Source organism: Bombina bombina, chromosome 1 (assembly GCF_027579735.1).
Source record: "Bombina bombina isolate aBomBom1 chromosome 1, aBomBom1.pri, whole genome shotgun sequence".
Taxonomy (NCBI): Eukaryota; Metazoa; Chordata; class Amphibia; order Anura; family Bombinatoridae; genus Bombina; species Bombina bombina.
This window is the reverse complement of record NC_069499.1, coordinates 415,320,718-415,337,329: the sequence shown is the minus strand read 5'-3', so window position 1 is coordinate 415,337,329 and position 16,612 is coordinate 415,320,718. Positions and strand designations below refer to the sequence as shown.

Here is a 16,612-nt window from a genome sequence, read left to right as displayed (position 1 = left end):
TTTCTGATCAAAAAGAAACCACAACACAGTGTAAATCCCTAGTGTAGTCAACCAAAATACCTGATAGGACCAAAGAGATCTAGAACAGGGACAGGAATCATTGCCCGCCATAAAAGAATAAAGGAAAAGGGAGACGTAAGCACCTAAGTATTTTTTTTATATTGAGCAGGATTTATCAAAGCAGTTTTCCTAAAGTTGCGCCTATACATTCCTCTCACTTCTTTTGTGTTTGTCAAGGCGCACCGGTGCGCTTAAAAAAATGGTTACATTTGCTAGTTTTAGTCACATTTCCTAGAGTCCACCTTAGCATTACGCCCAGTTACCAATTTATCATTTTTTGTGTCTTTAGACAACGCAAAGTTCTCCTACAAATATTATAGTTATCCACAGGTACTGTGGAGAACAGCATTCAAATTCATGTCTTTGAGCTTGACTCATGTACACATTTATTTCTGATGGAGTACTTTCTGATTGTAGCAGGTCTAGCTTTGCCTAGGTACTTATGCCAAATATATAGAATCCAAAAATGCCCCACAAAAAAGGAAAATTGTATTAACAATTTGAATGTGTTACGGTTATAGAGAGTGATTAAAAGGGACTGTCTGGTCAAAATCAAACTTTCATGATTCAGATAGGGAATGCAATTTTAAACAACTTTCCAATTCACTTTTATCATCAAATTTGCTTTGTTCTCTTGGTATGCTTTATTGAAAGCTAAACCTAGATAGGGTTATATGCTAATTTCTAAGCCCTTGAATGCGGCCCCTTATTTAATGCATTCTGCAGTTTTTAACAGCTAGAGGGTGTTAGTTCATGTGTGACATACAGATAACATTGTGACCACGCCCGTAAAGTTACAAATGAGGAAGGCACTGATTGGCTAAATTCAAGTCTGTCAAAAGAACTGAAAAAAGGGGTCAGTCTGCAGTGGCTTAGATACAAGGTAATCACAGAGGTAAAAAGTATATTAATATAACTGTGTTGGGTATGCAAAACTGGGGAATGGGTAATAAAGGGATTATCTTTATTTTTAAACAATAAAAATTCTGAAGTAGACTGTCCCTTTAATATAACACAGTTAAAGTAAAAATGTATTGTGGTAACACACCAAAAAACGCAAATGTAATAGATTACTTGAAGAGGGCAAATAAATCAGGAGTACTTCCTTTTTTTTCTTGTGGAGAAGTTCACTATAATCCCCACCAGCTCGCCTTTGAAACAGGGCAAATTAATACGAGATTTTTTTGATAAATTTGTGTGCACCAGTGCGCCTCTCCAAGAGTGAGCAGCAGAGAACTCAGAGGAAATTACAAAGGAGAATTCTTCTAGCCCTTAATAAATCTATCCCATTGCAGAGCAACTACATCTAGTAAAGGATATCCTCTGCATTTCAGCATGACAAGGAAAAAAGATCCAGGGCAAGCCCTTACTTACAGTGTGAAAATACCTCATACATGTGGTAAGCCAGGTGAGTGCATTTCCATTTACCCCAACTGTATCACTATTTCCAATAAAAAAAATTGTTGTTTTTTTATCTACAGACCAAATAACAAGAGCATTGCAGTAAGTGAGTGATATCTTTTCACTGGAATAATAATATATTTTAAAAAAATACAAACTTAATAAGAGTTTCTTCTTTTCCTCAAGTCTTAAACAATGCTGATCAAAGCGGTGGAATTTGTATATAATATTGTGTTATTTTTGCCCCTAAAACACTGGACTACTATGCGCCTACATTACGAGTTTTGTCGGTAATGGTGTGCGGTGCTAACGAGCAGTTTATGCTCACCGCTCACCTACAGATAGCGCTGGTATTACAGGTTTTTACAAACCCGGCGTTAGCCGCAGAAAAGTGAGCGGAGAGCAAAATTTTGCTCCACATCTCACCTCAATACCAGCGCTGCTTACGGTAGCGGTGAGCTCTCAAAACGTACTCGTGCACGATTTCCCCATAGGGATCAATGGGGGAGAGCCGGCTAAAAAAAAACCTAACACCTGCAAAAAAGCAGCGTACAGCTCCTAACGCAGCCCCATTGATTCCTATGGGGAAATACATTTATGTCTACACTTAACACCCTAACATGAACCCCGAGTCTAAACACCCCTAATCTTACATTTATTAACCCCTAATCTGCCGCCCCCAACATCGCCGACACCTACATTATATTATCAACCCCTAATCTGCCGCTCCGGACACCGCCGCCCCCTACATTATATGTATCAACCCCCAACATCGCCGACACCTACATTATATTTATTAACCCCTAATCTGCCACCCCCAATGTCGCCGCAACCTAACTACACTTATTAACCCCTAATCTGCCGCCCCCAACGTCGCCACCACTATATTAAACTTATTAACCCCTAAATCTAAGTCTAACCCTAACACCCCCTAACTTAAATATAATTTAAATAAATCTAAATAAAATTACTACAATTAACTAAATTATTCCTATTTAAAAATAAATACTTACCTATAAAATAAACCCTAAACTAGCTACAATAATAGTTACATTGTAGCTAGTTTAGGATTTATTTTTATTTTACAGGCAACTTTGTATTTATTTTAACTAGGTACAATAGTTATTAAATAGTTATTAACTATTTAAAAGTTACCTAGTTAAAATAAAGACAAATTTACCTGTAAAATAAAACCTAACCTAAGTTACAATTACATCTAATGCTACATTATAATTAAATTAATTCCTTAAATGAACTACAATTAAATACAATTATCTAAAGTATGAAAAAAACCCACTAAATTACAGAAAATAATAAAATAATTACAAGTTTTTTTAAACTAATTACACCTTATCTAATCCCCCTAATAAAATAAAAAAGCCTCCCAAAATAATAAAAAGCCCTATACTAAATTACAAATAGCCCTTAAAAGGGCCTTTTGCGGGGCATTGCCCCAAAATAATCAGCTCTTTTACCTGTAAAAAAAATACAACACCCCCCCAACATTAAAACCCACCACCCACCCCTACTCTAAAACCCACCCAATCCCCCCTTAATAAAACCTAACACTAACCCGTTGAAGATCACCCTACCGTGAGAAGTCTTCACCCAACTGGGCCGAAGTCCTCAACGAAGCCGGGCAAAGTGGTCCTCCAGATGGGCAGAAGTCTACATCCAAGCCGGCCAGAAGAGGTCCGCCAGATGGGCAGAAGTCTTCATCAAGGCGGCATCTTCTATCGTCATCCATCCGGCGCGGAGCGGGTCCATCTTCAAGACATCCGAAGCGGAGCATCCTCCTCGTTCTTCATCCGACGACTGAATGAAGGTTCCTTTAAATGACGTCATCCAAGATGGCGTCCCTTCAATTCCGATTGGCTGATAGAATTCTATCAGCCAATCGGAATTAAGGTAGAAAAAAATCTTAATGGCTGATGCAATCAGCCAATAGGATTGAACTTCAATCCTATTGACTGATTGCGACCTCAATCCTATTGGCTGTTCCATTCTATTGGCTGTTCCAATCAGCCAATAGGATTGAAGTTCAATCCTTTCGAGTCTGGCCGAAAAAGTGAGCGGTACACCTGTACCTGCAAGGCTCGTAATACCAGCGGGCGTTAAAAAGCAGCGTTGGGACCTCTCAACGCTGCTTTTTAAGGCTAACGCAAGACTCGTAATCTAGCAGATTATTATTGTATTCAACATTATACATACATATATACAGGGAGTGCAGAATTATTAGGCAAATGAGTATTTTGACCACATCATCCTCTTTATGCATGTTGTCTTACTCCAAGCTGTATAGGCTCGAAAGCCTACTACCAATTAAGCATATTAGGTGATGTGCATCTCTGTAATGAGAAGGGGTGTGGTCTAATGACATCAACACCCTATATCAGGTGTGCATAATTATTAGGCAACTTCCTTTCCTTTGGCAAAATGGGTCAAAAGAAGGACTTGACAGGCTCAGAAAAGTCAAAAATAGTGAGATATCTTGCAGAGGGATGCAGCACTCTTAAAATTGCAAAGCTTCTGAAGCGTGATCATCGAACAATCAAACGTTTCATTCAAAATAGTCAACAGGGTCGCAAGAAGCGTGTGGAAAAACCAAGGCGCAAAATAACTGCCCATGAACTGAGAAAAGTCAAGCGTGCAGCTGCCAAGATGCCACTTGCCACCAGTTTGGCCATATTTCAGAGCTGCAACATCACTGGAGTGCCCAAAAGCACAAGGTGTGCAATACTCAGAGACATGGCCAAGGTAAGAAAGGCTGAAAGACGACCACCACTGAACAAGACACACAAGCTGAAACGTCAAGACTGGGCCAAGAAATATCTCAAGACTGATTTTTCTAAGGTTTTATGGACTGATGAAATGAGAGTGAGTCTTGATGGGCCAGATGGATGGGCCCGTGGCTGGATTGGTAAAGGGCAGAGAGCTCCAGTCCGACTCAGACGCCAGCAAGGTGGAGGTGGAGTACTGGTTTGGGCTGGTATCTTCAAAGATGAGCTTGTGGGGCCTTTTCGGGTTGAGGATGGAGTCAAGCTCAACTTCCAGTCCTACTGCCAGTTTCTGGAAGACACCTTCTTCAAGCAGTGGTACAGGAAGAAGTCTGCATCCTTCAAGAAAAACATGATTTTCATGCAGGACAATGCTCCATCACACGCGTCCAAGTACTCCACAGCGTGGCTGGCAAGAAAGGGTATAAAAGAAGAAAATCTAATGACATGGCCTCCTTGTTCACCTGATCTGAACCCCATTGAGAACCTGTGGTCCATCATCAAATGTGAGATTTACAAGGAGGGAAAACAGTACACCTCTCTGAACAGTGTCTGGGAGGCTGTGGTTGCTGCTGCACGCAATGTTGATGGTGAACAGATCAAAACACTGACAGAATCCATGGATGGCAGGCTTTTGAGTGTCCTTGCAAAGAAAGGTGGCTATATTGGTCACTGATTTGTTTTTGTTTTGTTTTTGAATGTCAGAAATGTATATTTGTGAATGTTGAGATGTTATATTGGTTTCACTTGTAAAAATAAATAATTGAAATGGGTATATATTTGTTTTTTGTTAAGTTGCCTAATAATTATGCACAGTAATAGTCACCTGCACACACAGATATCCCCCTAAAATAGCTAAAACTAAAAACAAACTAAAAACTACTTCCAAAAATATTCAGCTTTGATATTAATGAGTTTTTTGGGTTCATTGAGAACATGGTTGTTGTTCAATAATAAAATTAATCCTCAAAAATACAACTTGCCTAATAATTCTGCACTCCCTGTATATATACACATATACACAAATATAAATGACTGGGGAGCATAAAGGGCTAGATTTAACAAAGTAAGGCAGACAGAGGCATGCACCTGTGATCCTGTCCATCCGGCTTTGCGTCTAGCAGGCAGCAATACGCTGCCCGCATTTATCATTGCACACGCTGGGCACGAGCAGGGGCTGTCAATCTCCCTGGTCAGAAACTCAGGGGGATTGAGATACATCACATAACAGGTAGTAAAGTTTTTTAAGAAGCAGTGATCTGATGACCGCTGCTTTTTAACTCTCAGCTGCAGGTTTGCTCATGCGAGCCTGCAGCTGAACATTTAATAAATCTTGCCCATAAGATACAAATCTAGCCAGATAACTACCATTCACTGGATTTAAATAGAGCTACATATGTTTATTCAGTGACGTTTCTAGAAATTCACCTCTTCCTTAGGATTCTCCCATTCCCAGTCCATTGAGGGAGGGAGTTTTTCAAAATCATCGCTGAATAAACATTTAAAATGTAATTTCAGTCTAGTGAGTGTTGGTTATTTGGTTTGATTTTAGTGGAAAGGGGTTATGAGATTATGTTATCCATATGAATATTTGTTATCCATATAAAACAAAGTGTATTTATAATATATTTTTCACATCCTTTTAAAGGAAAATGTAATGTTATGAAAAAAAAGATGACCTCTCAAAATGACTAAGTCCAATCCAGTTGCAATGCCAATTTTCCCATGTTACTTGGGTGGGCCAAATGAATTGGATACTTTTATTTAACATGTAATAACAATATTTTCCCATTATGTCAGTAGGTGGCTGCAAGTCTTCTGTTTATTACTAAACTAATGTACAATATATTTATACTCGGCATTCCTATTCACAGCTGACCTCACTCTTTGCTGTCATCTCATGTGTTCTATCCAGAAAACTCTTAAAATAGCTTGTTTAATCATCCCTATACATATATCCTATCACTCAAGTATGTATTTAGTCTGTCTCCTCCAGGTCCATTTATGTAAATATATAACACACATGCCTCGCTTCTCCCTTCCCCTTTTATTAATTTAACTATTTCTAATTGGCTAATTGTACTTCTCAGTATTTGATAAACGCTAAATGTGTGAATACATTATGGGGTCGATCCGATATAAAGCGTCGCCCGCAAAAGCCGGCGACGCCAATAATTGCGCGGATTTGGTATCCTATATACGGCGTAAGCTAGAAGTTACGCCCGTATATTTCTGCCGTCGCCCGCAGTTTTTTGGGCCATAGGCAGGTATACCAAACCCGCGCAATTTGGTATCCAATATGCAGCGTAAGGACTTACGTGGCGAAAATGGAGAAAACTTACTCCATTTTCACCTCGCCACAAAAAGCAGCCGTAAGAAGCCTTACGCTGACTATTGGAGCCCCGTAACTCCCTAAACTAGCTGCTAAAATAAACCTAACACCTAACGCATGCGCAATGTCTATCTCCCTGTCAACCGCGATCTGCTAAAATAAACCTAACACCTAACGCATGCGCAATGTCTATCTCCCTGTCAACCGCGATCCCCCCCCCCCCGAAATCCCTAATAAAGTTATTACCCCCTAAAACGCCGCTCCCCGACCCCGCCGCCATCTACATAAACTAACCCCCTACTGTGAGCCCCTAAAACCGCCGCCATCTACCTTATCTATCCCGTAATCTGACCCCTTACACCGCCGCCACCTATATAAAAATGATTAACCCCTAATTTAATCTACCTACCCCGCCGCCAGCTATGTTATCTATATTAACCCTAAGTATATTATAGTTAATATAGTTATTACATTATATATATTAACTATATTAACCCTAATTATATTAGGGTTAATATAGTTAATATAGTTACTATAGTATTTATATTAACTATATTAACTCTATCTAACCCTAACACCCCTAACTATATTTATATTAAATTAATCTAATTAATTTATAAACTAAAATATTCCTATTTAAATCTAAATACTTACCTATAAAATAAACCCTAAGATAGCTACAATATAAATAATAATTACATTGTAGCTATGTTAGGGTTAATATTTATTTTACAGGTAAATAGTTAATTATTTTAACTAGGTATAATAGATATTAAATAGTTATTAACTATTTAATATCTACCTAGTTAAAATAATTACCCAATTACCTGTAAAATAAATACACCTACACTATCAATAAATGTAATAAACTACAAACATCTATCTAAAAATACAATTAAATTAACTAAACTAAATTACAAAAAAAAACAAACACTAAATTACAAAAAATAAAAAAAAGATTAAAAGATTTTTAAGCTAATTACACCTATTCTAAGCCCCCTAATAAAATAATAAACCCCCAAAATAACAAAAATTCCCTGCCCTATTCTAAATTCAACAAATTTCAAAGCTCTTTACCTTACCAGCCCTTAAAAGGGCCTTTTGTGGGGCATGCCCCAAAGAATTCAGCTCTTTTGCATTCAATAAATACAATCCCCCCCCCCCCCTTACAACCCACCACCCACATACCCCTATTCTAAACCCACCCAAACCCCCCTTAATAAATCCTAACACTACCCCCCTGAAGATCTCCCTACCTTGTCTTCACCACACCGGGCCGAACTCCTGATCCGATCCGGGCGATGTCGTCCTCCAAGCGGCAAAGAAGAGATCTTCCTGATCGGAACAGCCAATAGAATGCGAGCTCAATCTGATTGGCTGATTGGATCAGCCAATCGGATTGAACCTGAATCTGATTGGCTGATTCAATCAGCCAATCAGATTTTTTTAACTTAATTCCGATTGGCTGATAGAATCCTATCAGCCAATCGGAATTCGGCGGACGCCATCTTGGATGACGTCATTTAAAGGTACCTCATTCCAAGTTTAGCGATCGGCCGGGATGGATGCTCCGCGGCGGCGGAGCGAAGAAAGAAGATTGAAGATGCCGCCGGAAGACTGAAGACTTTGCTGCCGCTTGGAGGAAGACGTCGCCGGAGGAAGATTTCTTCTTTGCCGCTTGGAGGACGACATCGCCCGGATCGGATCAGGAGTTCGGCCCGGTGTGGTGAAGACAAGGTAGGGAGATCTTCAGGGGGGTAGTGTTAGGATTTATTAAGGGGGGTTTGGGTGGGTTTAGAATAGGGGTATGTGGGTGGTGGGTTGTAATGGGGGGGGGGGATTGTATTTATTGAATGCAAAAGAGCTGAATTCTTTGGGGCATGCCCCACAAAAGGCCCTTTTAAGGGCTGGTAAGGTAAAGAGCTTTGAAATTTGTTGAATTTAGAATAGGGCAGGGAATTTTTGTTATTTTGGGGGTTTATTATTTTATTAGGGGGCTTAGAATAGGTGTAATTAGCTTAAATATCTTGTAATCTTTTTTTTATTTTTTGTAATTTAGTGTTTGTTTTTTTTTGTAATTTAGTTTAGTTAATTTAATTGTATTTTTAGATAGATGTTTGTAGTTTATTACATTTATTGATAGTGTAGGTGTATTTATTTTACAGGTAATTGGGTAATTATTTTAACTAGGTAGATATTAAATAGTTAATAACTATTTAATATATATTATACCTAGTTAAAATAATTAACTATTTACCTGTAAAATAAATATTAACCCTAACATAGCTACAATGTAATTATTAATTATATTGTAGCTATCTTAGGGTTTATTTTATAGGTAAGTATTTAGATTTAAATAGGAATATTTTAGTTTATAAATGAATTAGATTAATTTAATATAAATTTAGTTAGGGGTGTTAGGGTTAGATAGAGTTAATATAGTTAATATAAATACTATAGTAACTATATTAACTATATTAACCCTAATATAATTAGGGTTAATATAGTTAATATATATAATGTAATAACTATATTAACTATAATATACTTAGGGTTAATATAGATAATATAGCTGGCGGCAGGGTAGGTAGATTAAATTAGGGGTTAATCATTTTAATAGAGATGGCGGCGGTGTAAGGGGCTTAGATTAGGGGTTAATAATTTTAATATAGATGGCGGCGGTGTTAGGGGCTCACTTTAGGGGGTTATAGATATAATATAGCTGGCGGCGGGGTACGGGAGCGGCGGTTTAGGGGTTAATAATTTTATTAGGTTGCGGCGGGGTAAAGGAGCGGCGGTTTAGGGGTTAATAGCATTTTTATTGTTAGGCTAGTGAGGGGGGATAGCGGATAGAGGGTTAGACAGTGCGGGCTATGTTAGGGAGGCGTGTTAGACAGTGCGGGCTATGTTAGGGAGGCGTGTTAGACAGTGCGGGCTATGTTAGGGAGGCGTGTTAGACAGTGCGGGCTATGTTAGGGAGGCGTGTTAGACAGTGCGGGTGTTTTAGACTTTAGTCAGGTTTTATAGGCGCCGGCAGATTCTAACGTGGCGCAAGTCACTGGCGACGCCAGAAATTTGTACTTACGCAGATTTCTGGACATCGCTGGTTTGTGAGACTTACGGCACGTTAGCATCTGACGGCGACCTATATGGGATAGCTCGAGTTGCGAGCTGAAACTGCGGGCGACGCCGGTTCCCTCGCTTGCGCCGCAAACTGCGATCGATATCGGATCGCGCCCCATATATTCCTTACCTTTTACGTCAGTGTCCACTTTGTCTAGATTATGAAGTGTGACTATACTTATGCTACATTTGCGTCCCTTTAATACAGTATATTAACACATCATAGATTCAGCACATTCTTATCAGCCCATTCAAATTGTATCTTGCCTTGCACTTACTTGCAAAACATTTTCAGGGTTTTGTTAATACAATAGTGATAATTCTCTTCATGAAGCATATATGTTTTGTTAGAGATGCAAGAGGCAGAAAAACTTGTTTTGGACCGGCACAATCAAACAGATGCATTATAGCACAAACGTATCAGTAATAATTAGTAATTGTGAACTCCAAAATAATAGAATAAGTGTATCTAAATTACCTCACATTTAAATACAGGTAGCCCTCAGTTTACGGCGGGGTTAGGTTCCAGAAGAAATGGTTGTAAATTGAAACCGTTGTAAATTGAAACCCAGTTTATAATGTAAGTGAATGGGAAGTGAGGGAGATAGGTTCCAGGCCCCTCTCAAAATTGTTATAAGTAACACCTAATACATTATTTTTAAAGCTTTGAAATGAAGACTTTAAATGCTAAACAGCATTATAAACTTAATAAAATAATCACACAACACAGAATATATAATTAAACTAAGTTAAATTAACAAAAACATTTGCTAAACAGCATTATAAACCTAATTAAATAATCACACAACACAGACTTCACTTGCATTTTTCTGCAAACAGTTATTTCTATGCATTCCAATCTGGACTGATTTATAGACAGGAAGATCTTGTTCCTTTGAAATCTGCTCGATAGCTTAGGTCTGGTTAAAATGATTAATTTCAGCTTGCTTGGCTTTGCTGGAACACAAGCGGACAGCTTCACCTACTGGCTACTTTAATAAATGCACTGCTTCTCAATGCTTTTCAATAGCAGTCACATGACTGGAAAAAAAGGTTGTTATTCTGAAACGGTGTAAATTGAACCGTTGTAAAACGAGGGCCACCTGTACTGTTTATAGACAAGTACAGCACATATATTTTTGTGTCAGATAAGTATTATTTTGGAAATTTGCTCATGTGTCCATCAGGTCTACAAAAATATCCAGTGTGGCCCCTTAAAAAAACGTTGGACACCACTGAATGAACACAGGACTTCAAGTGAACTAGAAAGTCTCTGAAATACACATCTCCAGACAGGATGTAAAAAAAATTGTCTCCCCCACTGTTCTGATCTATGATAAGACAGAAGTGAGACGTTGTGTCTGTTACGCAGGTTTATGAATTTTTTATTTGTGATGAAAGTGTTTTTCTGACACCTATTCTGCTGGAGGGAGTAGCAATTTTACTGCAAAAGCACTTATTGTTATTGGGAACACTCAATGCCAACTATAACAGTCATAATACTTGTAGCAACATGCTGCTTAGAAAACACACACAGCAGACAAAAAAGGTCTACCCTCGGCCCTTAGTGACTCAAGATTTAGTACACTGACACTCATGTGTGACTGTCTACACAGTTTGCAGAAAGAAGTGATTCATTTAACACAATATTAAAGAAAATATGTCTCAATTTTGGGATAATTGTGTAAAAAAAAAAGTGTGCTGCATTCCAATCAACTAGAATTTATACATTTATGCTGTTTTTTTGGGGGGTAGAGCTCAATCAAACTATAGACTGAATTAGAAAATTATATAATAGTAAAAAACTAACTCATATGCTTTTCACATAGATTTTCTCAAGAATATTCAGAGACCTTCATAGAAGTAAAAGTTACATAACTAAAGCAAAATCAAACATGACTAATAACTAAAGTAATATAGATGTCTGAGATGTCTGAATGTATTTTTTTTTTACTTAACCAAATAATATTAAATAGATACACTCAAAAATGTTATTTTCCCCCAACTATTGAATTTCAAAAGTAAATAAAAACACTTAAAGGGACATAATACTCATATGCTAAATCACTTGAAACTGATGCAGTATAACTGTAAAAAGCGGACAGGAAAATATCACCTGAGCATCTCTATGTAAAAAAAGAAGATATTTTACCTCACAATCTCCTCAGCTCAGCAGAGTAAGTTCTGTGTAAAAAGTTATACTCAGCTGCTCCCAGCTGCAGGTACAAAAAAAATAATAATGAAGAAGAAATGAACAGCAGCCAATCAGCATCAGCAGTGCTGAGGTCATGAACTCTTTTACTGTGATCTCATGAGATTTGACTTAACTCTCATGAGATTTCATAGTAAGCTGAATAGGGAAATAATATGAGAGTGCATGAGGCTCATCCCCTAAGCTGTTCCAGGACAGACACACTAATATGCTGCTTAGAAATCCTTTACAATGGGATGTGGCTACTGAGGAACTTTTGAGGTAAAATATCTTTCTTTTTTACATAGAGATGTTCAGGTGATATTTTCTAGTCAGCTTTTTACAGCTATACTGCATCACTTTCAAGTGTTTAAACATTTGGGTATTATGGCCCTTTAATAAAGGGTTATTGTTGGGTTTTCAAATGTTTTAGTTATAAGAATATGAAAACTCCACAAAAACCTATGTGATGCATATCACAAGTGAATTCAGCAAGCGTCATCCAATAGACTTCCTAACTTGCTTGTGTTCACATCTGATGCTGCATTACAATATTGGCTATGTATACACACATGTGTAGATTTTACAAGGCTTTCTGTTTAAGAGTACTAAGTGCAACCCCCTGCTCAGGACTGTTCTACCTGGACTGTAGTGTATAAGTACATTTGTACTGATTATTATTTTTGTCTTGATTGTTGTACTATTCAGTAAAGGGATGCAGAGCACTTCAGAACTGGTGTGGATTAAAGCATGAGTGATATATGCACATCCATGTGGAAGTTATCAGCTCATAGTCAGCAGATAAAAAGCTTAGGAAAAGAGCACACAAATTCTCTATTATAAAATACAGGGCTAGATTACAAGTGGATCGCTAATTTATCACGCTGTGGGGAAATGGGCAAATTTGCGCTGTGGGGACTGTGTGTCCTTAATAAATATATATGTATGTGCTTATATAAATATATATTTATGTGTTACTATGTGTTTATACATATATTAACACATAAATAAATATGTATATAAGCATTTACATATATATTTAACTTTGCTGCAAATTCGCTGCGCTACTTACCCCCTTCACTGCGCTAGGTTTTCATACCGTGTCTGGCAGCATGAGAACGAGGCTCCCAATGGAACCTATGGAATCGTGCTCTTGTGACCTAACCTGTAATACCAGCGCACATTTGCGTACGCAGGTATTACTAAATTGAGTACAAATATTGCTTTCTCTAAAGCAATATTATGCGCTCAATTTATAATCTGGCCCACAATAGTTTCCTTTTCTTCTATATGTTTAACACTAGACAAAAGTGTATTCAGATAAAGTGTATGTGTACAATATGGAAAGTAAGACTTACTAAACAGTGATTGTAAATCCTACATAGTGATTGGGGCACTGAGGTATTTTCATTTCCTCACAGGGTGTATGAGGTCTGAAGATCAAACTATTTCACATACGAACAAAAACTGTTTCTAGCAAAAGGTTATTTTGATCTGATGAGTTATAAAACAAACATTTCCAAGCAATTAGCGCACCTACCCCAGCATTAACCAGCGCCCTTCCTAAAAGATCAGCCTCATGGCTATGGACAACAAAATGACATACTTCCACCCCCACCCTGGGTCTGGCTAGATTCCCTGGGAAGATTTTTCTTGGACTTTATAATATAATGCTATGACTCAACTTCACCAGACAACATAAAGTAATGCTAAATGACACTGACAGATCAAAGCTTATTTAATGATAGGCACCTTGCTAAAGGCCAGATACAGAGACATGAGTTTACCAGATGGGACCTTAAAGGGACATTCCAGTCAAAATGTAAAAGCACATAGATGAATTACATCTTTGAATATAAACAAATTTGCAATATACATGTATTGACAAGAATCCTTCTAGTAAAAGCTATCACTGTTTTAGTGTTAACATTTTTCTCTGCACATGCATGTGAAGAATAGCTAAATATTCTCAGTGCACCAGCATTTTAAATACTGCAGCTGCTTAGAGCATCAGTGGGGCTTGTATCAGGTCAGCAATTTACAAATGGAGTCATTAACAGATGGTACAACACCTCGCTGAGCAGCGACAGTATTTAAAATGATGGTGGACGGTGCATACTTAAATACACTTTTGAAACAGCTATAGCTTTTATTAAAATTATTAATGCTAATACGTGTACATTACAAAATGCTTCTATTCAAAACTAAAATGGATCCATGCGAATTCCAATTTTGGCTGGAATATCCCTTTAAAGTGAAGGTAAAGTTTGCTGTATTAGAATCTAATACTATACATTGCAGCACAAATGAATGGCACTTTCATTCATCAAAAATTTTAATTTTACTTTTCTACCGTGTTTTCCCCGTTTTTATTTGACATCTTGCTATATCCAAATTCAACCCGTTATTCATTTATTTTTTTAACATGCTGGTCACGTTTTTACACCAGCCAATTGACTTTCTGTCTGTTAGGCCGCCGTCATTTGATGGCATCCCTCTCTTGGACACTATCCGCATGAGTTACCTTTGTTTGCTCTCACTGGGAAGCCAAGCGCGGCCCCGTTTTGCGCATGCTTAATGTCCAATTTCTTTTTTATAGAGGATTACGTAGCAGGCTTATTTCTAGAAACTGCAGGCTGGGATTACTGCATGCGCATTGTTGACCGAGTTTATGCGCATGCGCAGTTCATTTAGTCGCCGTGCACAAGCCTTGGAGACACATATAGAGCGTGTGGGACCACTCTGTACGTCCTATGATGCGAAATCAGGAAATGGCTCATGGGAGAAGTTTGAAACGGAACGGTAGGGAAAAATAAAACATCAATATTATAGAAATAAGTAATGTTTCAGAGAAAATGACTTAGCGACTCTGTATGTTATAAGCTGCATTATTGAATAGTGCTTACAGAACAATCTAACTTTACCTTCACTTTAACCACTATCAAAAGCAACTTGTTAGCAACATCTGAGTAAGGTACCTAAACAATTCATTGTGAAAACCATCTGAACATGTTACTGTAATTGGTGCTTTATATGCATTATATAGCTTTTTATTATTGCATAGCATAGCTTTATAGGAAAATTACAAATTATGATATACAATTACTAAATTATTTGCACCTAACAGATTTGATGGTATAGTTTCTGCAATCTTACTTTAGGCATATACACTTTTAAATAAATGCTAACTAGGAAATAGGAATCATTTACTTGCAATAGAGGAATCTTAGGAATTTGATATGTTCCTAGGAAGGGATAACCAAATACAGCAACCACACACTCCAATTACCTTGAGGCAGGATTACGTCCAATTAACTGTTAACCTTTTAATAAGAGTACCTGGCAAATCAACACAGATTGATCTCTCAGTTTAGCGTCACTTACAATATAAAATAGCTCATTGGTAAGAGAATACAGCGCATTGCTACAAAATGTTATCTACCAGCCAGGGGGATACAGCTAAATGGAATTGGTTAATACTGTAATAAATATTAATATATAACAATGCAGAAATGATGGGGGTATAAGAAGGCGTACTTACCGTGCAGTGGCAGTAAATAAGGGTAGGTAGAATCCAGCAATAGCGAAGAAGGAAGCAGCTTGTTCACAGCTCGATGCTGCTAGGGATCAGCCAGGGCATGTTCTTCTCTCAGGGGAGACCTTCCGTGAGATCAGTTATAGAAATCCTTATAAAGAGATGCCGTGGGAGTGTAACTGCAGCTGATATAGCTTTAACTTGTAATATCTCTTATTATGGGTGACTTTCTAGTTCCTAAACAAACTTAACATCAATATCACACGCTCTCTTGTTTTCTGAGTTACACCTTACTTTCTGCTTTCTTTCGAACTCGCTCTGTTTATTTCACTAAACTCTGCTCCTAACTTTCCTCCACCACTGCCCGTAGCAGCGGGCTCTGTTTCACTCGGCTCTCAGTCTCAGCATACCTTGTGCTTATGGTTAGCTTCTCCTACCCCCGACACACCAAGCGATTCATTGCCTGTGCTGTGCAAAAGCCACTGCCTTGTCAGTGAGTGAAGGAGGGAGCTTAGGTTGCAGCTTTCAAATCAGCTCAGCTCATGACTTGTAATATGATCTGTGTGTGTTTCATGGAGGAGAGACTCTGCCTGAATCACACACAGCATGGTACAACAGTGCACAGCTCTGCTGCCTCTAGACAGTGAGGAAAGTATTACATAAAGTCACGTGTAGAGTTATTTTTAACCTATTTTATTCATGTTAAATGAATATCTTTTTATTGGAGTTTTACTGAAAATGACATTTCAGTCACACACTACAGTTTATAGTAATCATGAGCTGTGTGTGCCTCAGACTTCACTCAGTAAAAGCTTGTGCTTTTACCTTACCTGGGACTTGGAGAGTTGCCTGTAACTCATCTTGGAGTCAGTGATTCAGTGACTGAGAACAGAAGGAAATCAGACTGACAAAGTGCTCAATTTATCAAGCCTTCCCAATGACTGCACATTCGCATAAGCGAACCGGCAGTCAGAATTTATCAAGCAGCGGTCATTAGACCGCTGCTTCCCTACCCTGTTCTCCACCTCTTAGGTGGAGAATTTCAATATCACCGGTCTCATCCGAGCGGGGAGATTGACAGCTCGTGCCCAAGAGCCATTGGCTGTGCTCGGGCAGGGTTGAACGTGAGCACAAAGGAGCGCTCGCATTCAATGTTAAATTCAGGCAGCGGATTGCTCCCCGCCACAGGAGAG

At 38.2% G+C, this 16,612-nt stretch overlaps 1 protein-coding gene across 3 annotated transcripts in view; it reads right to left on the bottom strand.

The window, feature by feature from the left end:
- Nucleotides 1-16,015, bottom strand: part of TANC1 (tetratricopeptide repeat, ankyrin repeat and coiled-coil containing 1) — a 439,674-nt gene extending 423,659 nt beyond the window's left edge. For all 3 annotated transcript variants that reach the window (XM_053698331.1, XM_053698330.1, XM_053698332.1), the window contains exon 1: nucleotides 15,426-16,015. The gene's annotated coding sequence lies outside the window, so the exon portion shown is untranslated. The remainder of the gene's footprint in view (nucleotides 1-15,425) is intronic.
- Nucleotides 16,016-16,612: the final 597 nt, after the last annotated feature.